Source organism: Marmota marmota, unplaced genomic scaffold (assembly GCF_001458135.2).
Source record: "Marmota marmota marmota unplaced genomic scaffold, marMar, whole genome shotgun sequence".
In the NCBI taxonomy this organism is placed as follows: domain Eukaryota; kingdom Metazoa; phylum Chordata; class Mammalia; order Rodentia; family Sciuridae; genus Marmota; species Marmota marmota.
The window spans coordinates 2,493,997-2,502,751 of record NW_025999863.1 but is presented as its reverse complement, the minus strand read 5'-3'; the positions used below and the strand labels follow the sequence as shown (position 1 = coordinate 2,502,751).

Here is an 8,755-nt window from a genome sequence, read left to right as displayed (position 1 = left end):
TAATCCAGGCCGGCCCTTCTCTACAGCTGGAGGCCCAGACGCCTGGCCCTTGCTCCCATTGCTGGCCACCGTTTCTCTGGGCAGCAGGCGGGCTCTGTGAATCGTGCCCTGTGGTTGGTTTGGGGCGTGAGTTGCAAGGTGGCACTGCAGCAGGCCGCGGGCGCTCCCAGCTTGTTCCCCGAGCTCCCTGTGGTTGGGAGACTTTTCATAAAGTGTTGGGTTCCTCGTTTTGACCAAGGAAAAAGGCCACTTGGGGTGTGGCCCAGAGGATAGTTCCTTTGAGGCCCAGGTTCCATGTCCAGCATCACAAAATGAGTAGATAGAAAAGACGGTGTGCTGGCACCACTGCCCCATGTGCGGGTGGCAGAAACGCCCAGATCAAGGAGAGCAGGGAGACCTGTGGTTGGGGGAAGATGGCTTGGAGCGTTTGCCAAGTTCTCCCTAGCTCTGCCTGGCAGCAGCACCCCAGAGGGCAGTGTGCCTGCCTGACAGCAGGCCAGACCCCGTTCCCATGCCTGCACGCTCCTTCACTGTGACGCTCCCCAGCCGCACGTGGCACCAGCCAGGTCACTACTGGCTTCCCCCCACCAGGCTGTTGGCCACAGAGGACCCGCCTGAGTCCCCACTCAGTGAGGCGCAATGCTGTTTTCTAATGCGGTACTGGGGATGGGACGTGGAACCTGGCACATGCTAGGCAGGCGCTCTGCCACCCCGCTGCACCCCAGCCCTGAGGGTTTTGGTTATTAATTCAGGGTCCTGGGCAACCGCCTGCCAGCTCATCCTGTGGAATTCTCCCCATGGGACCTGCCCTGGCCCTGGGCCGGCTGCATTTCCTTCTCTGACCCTAACAGCGCTGAGTGCTGGGGGCTCCGGGCGGGGCAGGTAACGACAAAACAGGTTTGTAGAGCTGGCCGCGCCTCAGGCTCCAGGCTGCACCCTGCCCGGGAACCAGAGGGAGACGGGTGGCATTCACCTGGAGTGTTTCTGTGACCGGGTGGAGCAGAGTGTCAGCACTTAACCTGTGGTTGAAGGGAAGTTGCTAGTGTGCTTTTCACATTTTATTTTGCTGCGGAGGTGGAACGTGTTTTGCTCTCAGTGCCCATGGGTGCTCCATGGGGCCACTGCTCCGAGACACTCCAGCTGTTATTTGCCCAGGGGTAGGTCTTGGGCTAATTCTGACCACCACCACCCCTGCCCCAACATTTGGCCACATCCGGGAACATTGGTGGCTCTCGGGACTGGGAGAGCTCCTAACCTGGTGTGGGTGGAGGCCACAGTCCAGCACCCGGCAGTGCCCAGGACACCTCCCCAGAGGACAGCCTGGCCCTGAGTCCACAGTTGCAAAGGGGCTAGGCCATGATCAGAGACAGCCCTTACCAGGGCCAGCAAGCTTCTGAGTCCAGAGCCTGGGCCTCAGTGTGAAGGGGATGCTGGCAGGGGCACCCCAGAACCTTCTGGAAGGTGGACGGGTGGGCCCGGGGCTGAGTCTCCTGGGGCGGAGGTGTGTCTCCGGCAGGAAGCCTGGTGCCGGAACTCACTGAGGACTCCGGCCGGGTTAAGAGGGTTCAGAGGAAGCCGCTACAGGGTTTCCCAGAAAGCCAGCCGCAGCGCAGGGCGAGGAAGGAGGAGGCCTAGCTCAAAACGAAACTGGCCGGCCTCCCTGCCCCCGCGCGCCACCAGGTGTGCCTGCTCACACACCTGGAGCAACAGGCCCAGTGGGTCCCTGTGCCGGTGCTACCTGTTCTGTGGTCCCTATGGCAACGTGGCCTGGCTTGGGCTGTGGGGAGGCAGTGGAGAGGCTGGGCATGCAGCCGCGGGGGCCTGAGGGCCAAGCTCAGGGTTCTGCCCAGCTTCCCAGGGGACAGAGGCTGAAGCCCACAGAGCCGCACCTGGGGACAGGCCTTGCAGCTGAGGGCTGGCTGGCCAGGGGAGGACCCACCCACAGCCACCACCTGGGCCTCAGGCTCCAGGCACTCAGCCTTCCGGGCAGGGGGCCTCCTTGTAGTCCCCAACCTGTGACCTAAGGGAAGGTCCTGTCCCTCTGCCAGCCTTGGTTACCCTGTGTGCAGAGGCTAAAGGAGACAGTTCCTAGGAAGGAGCCCATCCTTGGCCCTGAGGCCTGTGATATCAAAGCCGCCCTTTCCCGTGTGCCCTCATGAAGTGGGCCAAACGTTCTCCTGTCCCTATGTCATCTCTGTGTCCCTGAGCCCCAGCAAGGTGAGGTGACTTGTGGTTCCATGATCCTGCTGTCCACCCAACTTCAGTACACAAACATGGGGCTCCCCCACAGCGCCTGTGGGGGCCCCAGAAGACCAGAGACTAGCCCTCTGCTAAAGCCCAGTTGGGCTGAGGTGCCAAGGTCCAGAAGTAAGGAGAGAGCCCACCGCAGCCCTCGGGGACGAGGCGGAGCCCAGACAGCCAGGCCCCAGGGGTGGGGGCAGTGTCCCAGGCCAAGCAGCTGCTGAGCAAGGCTGGCAGTGGGTCCCCGGGAGCCTGGCGTGGCCAGTCCCTAGGCCTGGGGCAGAGGCCTCTGCCAGCGGGGTGGGAAGCCCCCCGCCCAGCCCAGCGTCCACCCTTTAGTTTCCAGGGGTGGGGTAGGGAAGGGTGGGCAGGGGCACTCCTTGGCAGTTGCCAGGGGAACCCGTCAGCCGGTCAACCCTCTGTGGCCTTTGGGGGAGCAATAGGTAGTGGCCCAGGGGGAAGCCTGACCACTCAGATATCTCATGAAGAACTTTGAATGTTGGCCCTGCTTGGTGGCCTTGCCTGTCATCCCAGTGACTCAGGAGTCTGAGGCAGGAGAATCGCAAGTTCAAGGCCAGCCTCAGCAACTTCGTGAGACTGGCTCAAAATAAAATCTGAACAAGGGGCTGAGGACGTGGCTCAGTGGCAGAGTGTGTCTGAGGCCCTGGGTTCCATCCAGCTCCACAAAAAGTAAAGAGGACAGTGTGGACAGCGTTGAACTGTCCTTCCTGTGGAGAGCCTCAGAGGGACAGAGGGTTTCCCCAGCCTCCCTCTAGGTGGGAAGAGGGGGGCAAGTGTGGACACCCCTCCTGGCTGTGGGGTCGCTGGACAGTGGCCAGGAAGGCTGGAGGTGTCTGGGACTATAACTGTCACCCCATGGGTATTCTCCCCACACTGGCCTGTCCCTGCCCCTGCTAGTGGAGATAAAGAGCCCCTGAGACCCCCCTTCCTCTCACACTGAGCCCTCAGCCTTCCTCAGGCCTCACTGGACCCCTGCTGACTGGCTTCAGCCACCCTGTCCCCCCCATCTGTGCCCCTACCCCAGGACGCAGGAAGCCAACGTCCATTCCCGGTGCTGGCCTCTGAGCCTCTTCACCTGGTCCCTCAGGACCTAGCCACCGCCTCCTCCCTGCACTGCCCCATAACCTCCCTAGGTGCCCGACTTCAGGGGGTCTCTGCCTCTGATGCCCAACACCCCCAGAGAGCAGCGAGGGGGAAATGCCCTTGACTCAGGGTCAGCGTCCTGTGGGTGCAGAACCAGGCTGGGTGAGGAGGGAGTCCTCCCTCTCATGGGCTTGGAGGAAACGGTAACCCCCAGTGAAGGCGCTGCTGCCGCTCACCCCACGGAGAGCACGATATTGGGGAGGAGCCCCGGAGCAGGGCAGTGCACCCACCTCCCCTCGCTGCTCCTCCTCCTGGCCCCCTTCTTCCCCTGTCCCTGCTCCTCTGTGGCTCTCAGCAGCCCTGCCCCCCACAAGCTCTGAGGTCAGCCTCCAGGTCCCAGGAGCCTGGCTGGGGACTGCACAGGGCCTAGGGGTGGTTGGGGGCAGGTGGAGCCACCCCGGGCCGAGCCCACCGCATCACCTCCAGGAGCCCTGTCTCCTGTCTCCGCATCTTAGGGCACGTTATTTGTTACATATAACAAATAACATGGCTTTCTATTTTTTATTGGGGGACAGGGTCCCTCTAAGTTACTCAGAGCCTTGAACTTGCGACCTTCTTGCCTCAGCTCTCAATCCCTGGGATTACAGGCCTGTGCCATTGCACCCCAGTTTTGGTGTTGTTGTTGTTTTGGTACCAGGGATTGAACTTGGGGTTCTTGACCACCGAGCCACACCCCAGCCCTATTTTGTATTTTACTTAGAGACAGGGTCGCACTGAGCTGCTCAGCGCCTTGCCTTTGGTGAGGCTGGCTTTGAAGTCACCATCCTCTTGCCTCAGCCTCCGGAGTCTCTGAGATTATAGGCATGCACCACTGCGCCCAGCTGCACCCCGGTTTTTTAATTGGAAAAAAATTAACTTTATTTATTTATTTTTGCAGTGCTGGGGTGGAGCCCAGAGCCACCTCGTGCTAGGCAGTGCCCTGCCGTCCGGCCGCAGCCCGCCATTTTTATTTTTATGTGCCTATTTTCATAGTGGGCTTTTCACCCTCAGAAGAGGCCAGGCCCTGGTGTACCTGGCTGGGGGGGGATGACAGTCGTGCTGGGCAGTGCCGTCTGCCTTCTACGCTGGTTCACAGCAGCTGGACTCAGGACACCACACAGGGGTCACCCCATGTCCTGATGAGTGAGGGGATGCACAGCCTGGCCCATTCACACCTGGAGTGTCCCAGGCAACAAGGAGGAGCGAGGTGACAGCTGCAGTATAGATGGACCTGGGGACCTCATGTTCAGTGAGAGCCAGACACACAAGGCCATAGTGTGTGACCCAGTGATAGGAGATGTCCAGAGACGTGGGGATCCAGGGGTGCAGGGCTGTGGGGGCTGCTCATGCGCATGGGGCTTCCTTAGGGAGACAGAGTGTTCTAGAATTAGTGGTAAGAGGGGCACAACTTGGTGAACACGTGGTGTAACCAGGGAACTCCTGGGTGGCAGCACCACAGGTGACTTATCTCATGCCATTTTTAAAGGCCGCGCCCTCCCACGGTCTGACACACACCAGCGGGCCTGGCCATCTAACCTCCCAACGGTGACTCGGCCACAGTCCCCAACACCTGGCCAGCCTCGCCAGGGGCGGGTGCTGGGCACAGGAGGTGAGGGGTCGGGCCCTGCCCAGGGACGCCCTGCAGAGGGGCAGGGCAGGGCAGGCCGCCGCCACCTGCCGGGAGCCCCGGATGGGGCGGGGAGCCTCCGGGTCGCGGCGGAAGCGCGGGCCTGGGAACGGGCAGGTGCGCTGGGCTCCCCGGGCGGCGGCCTCCGGCCGGGCAGTGCTCACCCGCCCGCTCCGCAGCAGGAGCAGCAGCCTCCTTCCCGGGGTTTCTGGGCCAAGGGTCCCCCGCTGGCCGCGAGGGCCGGCCCCTGCCCTTGCCCCGCCCCCGCCCCCGCCCGCGGGGACACGGCCGGGCTGTCCCCGCCGCGCACAGGGCCCAGGTCGCCCCACCACCCCGCGCAGCGTGATTCTGAGCCCCGCTTTGGGGAGGAACAGGAAAGGATGCCACCATGAGGAGGGGTTGGCTTCCCCTGCTCAAGGTCACACAAGGCAGGCTTGACCTTGACCCCTTGGCAACAGGGAAGTCAGGAAAGGGAGCCGGCAGCAGCGGCACCTGCAGGGGACCGGGACTGGGCGCTGGGCCCCGCGACCACCCCGCCCTGCACCTGCCGCCGCGAGTGCGGTGCGCGCGTCCCCAGCCCGACCCCCACCCCAAGGGGAAACTGAAGCCCGCGCCCCAGGGGGAGCGGGCGGTCGGGCGCCCACGTGGCAGGCGGCGGGAGGGGAGGGCGGGAGGGAGGGAGGAGTCACTCTCTAAATTGCGGTGATTTTTAAAAAAAGACAGAACCCGGGACTGGCCACACCAGGAGGCTGCCATGTTCTCCCCTTCCGCACCCGCCCATGCCTGAAGCCCAGGGGCCACTTGTGACCCTGCGCAGCTGCGGGAGAGGGCTGACCTCCTTCATCTGGAGTCCCTCTCCAGGCTCCACTGATCCCAGACAGGTAAAGCTCAAGCCCGCCCACCCCCCAGAGCGAGCGCCCTGGCAGCAGAACAGTTTCCCTCGGTCCCTGTCTTGTCCACCTAGCACAGAGGGGGAAGAAGCAAGCAGAAATGCAGGACTGAAGTTAGACTTTAGTTAGGACTTCTCTCCTGGGCCCCACAGACATAAGGCCATGTCATTCTCTGGGTGGGCACCCTGGGCATTGCAGGGTTCTCAGCAGCACCCCTGGCCTCCATCCACTCTGTGCCAGGAGCATGTGATAACCATAAATGTCCCCAGACAATGCTCCTGTCCCCTGGAAGTCAGGATTGATCCCCAGGTGAGATCCATTGCCCTAAATGGACCAGACTATGGACAGCTGTAGGCAAGTGGGGCTCTGAGCCAGGCCTTCACCCTCAGTTGGAGCACATGCTAAGGTTCTGACAGGACCTAGGAAGTAGCCCAGGAGGCCAGCGCCCCTGTGCAGAGGGGCTGGAGCTAGGTGACGGCAGGGCCCTTCTGCCTGAAGGGCCCATTGCACAGATGGGAAGACTGAGCTGTGGGTGGACCTAGCACCAGCCCAGAGCAGCTCTCCCTGCTACCTTCTGGGTGAATACACAGTAAGCTCCCAGCCCTCAGGTGCAAATGCCCCTCCAGGTGTCTGCCCAGGTGTCAACTCAGGGGCTGCCACTTTGCTGCTCAGAACATATTCCTTCTATGATGCGCAGGGCTGTCTCAGGGTCAGCAGGACTGGAGGCACTTGGGGTACCCCCATGAGCAGCACTTTGCCAGCCAGTGCTGAAATATTTCCACACCCAGTTTAGCCACCCTGGCGGCTGCTCCAGTGTTAGCGGTCCGCAGAGCCAGGTGTGGCGGCACACGCCTGTGAACCAGTGACTCAAGAGGCTGAGGCAGGAGGATGGCAAGTTCAAGGCCAGCCTCAGCAACCTAGTGAGACTTTGTCTCAAAATAAAAAATAAAAAGGTCTGGGGATGTGGCTCGGTGGTTAGGTGCCCCTGGGTTCAATCCCCAGTACAAAAAACAAAAACAAAAACAAAAAAAGTCAGCTGTAACTAACAGCTCCTTTGAGATGGAGCCCAGGGGACTTTGCGGTGAGCCTTAGGGACCCTCTGGAGGGGGTTGCACCCAGGCGGCCCTGAAGGCCAGCTCACCTGGCTACTCTCTACCCATTGTGAATCCGGGTTGCAATGTTCCTGACACAAAGGAAGGGTGCGCTCGCAAACACCACGGTGTGACGTGGTCGGCACCAGGTCCACTCCTCTTGGTTTTTTTCTCTTTTGCAGAGATGCGTTCTGCCATGTCTCCCAGGCTGCTCTGGAACTCCCGGGCTCAAGTGATCCTCCTGCCTCCGACTCCCAAGTGCTGGAAAAGGCATGTGCCACCCAGCCCAGCCATTGTAGTCCATTCCAAGTGCACAGCTCAGTGGTATTAAGTGCATTCCTGATGTTATGCACCCGTCCCCACTGTACGTCTCCAGAACTTTCCATCACCCCGCACTGAACCACTGCCCCATTCAACACTAGCCCCCACCTCCTATTTCCTGCCTCTGTGGCTCCGGGGGCTCCAGGAGCTTCATGCAGGAGGATCCTGCAGCGTGTGGTGTGTACTCTGGCTCATTTCACTAGGTCCATCCACACTCCTGTAGGTGTCAGGATCCCTTCCTTTTTAAGGCTGCATAATATTCCAGTGTGTGGACAGACTGCATCGGGTGTGTCCGCTTGTCTGTGCACAGACGTTTGACTTGTTTCCACCTGTTTATTCCGTATTTACTTGTTTATTTTTGGTACTGATTGAAGCCAGAGGTGCTTAAGCACTGAGCCAAATCCACAGCTCTCTATTATTATTTGAGGCAGGGTCTCACTAAGTTGCTCAGGGCCTCACACAGTTGCTGCAGCTGGCTTTGAACTTTCGCTCTGCAGCCTCCCTAGGCTCTGGGATTACAGGCGTGCGCCACCGAGCCGGGCTCCACTGCGCCCACATCAGCTGCTGTTGGCACTTTGGAACCAGACTCCATCAGACTCCACCCGAAGTCTTCCAGAAGGTTCTCCTGATGTTGTGCTGACCTGCCTCTCTGGGAGTTTAGTGCGGGGCATACTCTTTTCTCTCTCCAGTGCTGGGACAGAAACCCAGCCTCAAGCTCCCTAAACAGGTGCTCTGCCACTGAGCCACACCCTGGGCCCAAGTTTCTTTCTTTCTTTTTCTTTTTCTTTTTGATGATACTGGGGGTGGATTCCAGGGGTGCTCTGCCACTGAGCTGCACCCCAGCCAGCCCAAGCCTTCCTGAACTCGACAGACCTGTCATCTCACATGCATTCATTTCCAAGATGGTTTCTGCAGCTGAACAGCCTCCCTCCTTCCACCAGCTCACACAAGAAGCAGACTCTCGTGGCTGTGGGACAGCGTCCACTCCAACCCTTCGGTGCCCTTGTTTATCAGGTGGTTAGATATTTTGAATATCAATCTTGGATATTTATTCACCCAAACTCCTATTACATGACATTTGGATCATCGCCTCTGTTTTGCTTTAATAAATAATGCTACCTCGAACATCTTTGCATCTAAATTTTGTTTTCTTTTTGGCACCAGGGATTAAACCCAGGGACTCTTGAGCTCCGAGCTACATCCACAGCTCTTTTATTTTTTATTTTGAGGCAGGGTCTTGTTAAGTTGTTGAGGTTAGACTCGAACTTGCGATCCTCCTGCCTCAGCCTCCCAAGTCACCGGGATCACAGACATGGCCACCACACAGGGCATGCATTTGAATCTTGAAGTGCATCCTTAATTATCTTCTCTGGATACATTTCTATCTCTGAGTCAAAGGTGATGCATATATTTAGGCATTTGTCAGCTATTTGGTGAAGTGG

At 59.6% G+C, this 8,755-nt stretch overlaps 1 long non-coding RNA gene across 5 annotated transcripts; it reads left to right on the top strand.

The window, feature by feature from the left end:
- Nucleotides 1–4,042: 4,042 nt before the first annotated feature.
- Nucleotides 4,043–8,438, top strand: LOC107157282. Of its 5 annotated transcripts, none has more exons than XR_001505482.2 (3): nt 4,043–4,993; nt 5,731–5,892; nt 7,175–8,438. It is a non-coding gene; the product is annotated as an uncharacterized LOC107157282 (long non-coding RNA). The 5 variants fall into 5 exon arrangements; XR_001505480.2 differs by lacking the exon at nt 4,043–4,993 and adding an exon at nt 4,994–5,128; XR_001505483.2 differs by lacking the exon at nt 4,043–4,993 and adding an exon at nt 5,138–5,429 and having other exon boundaries at nt 5,735–5,892.
- Nucleotides 8,439–8,755: the final 317 nt, after the last annotated feature.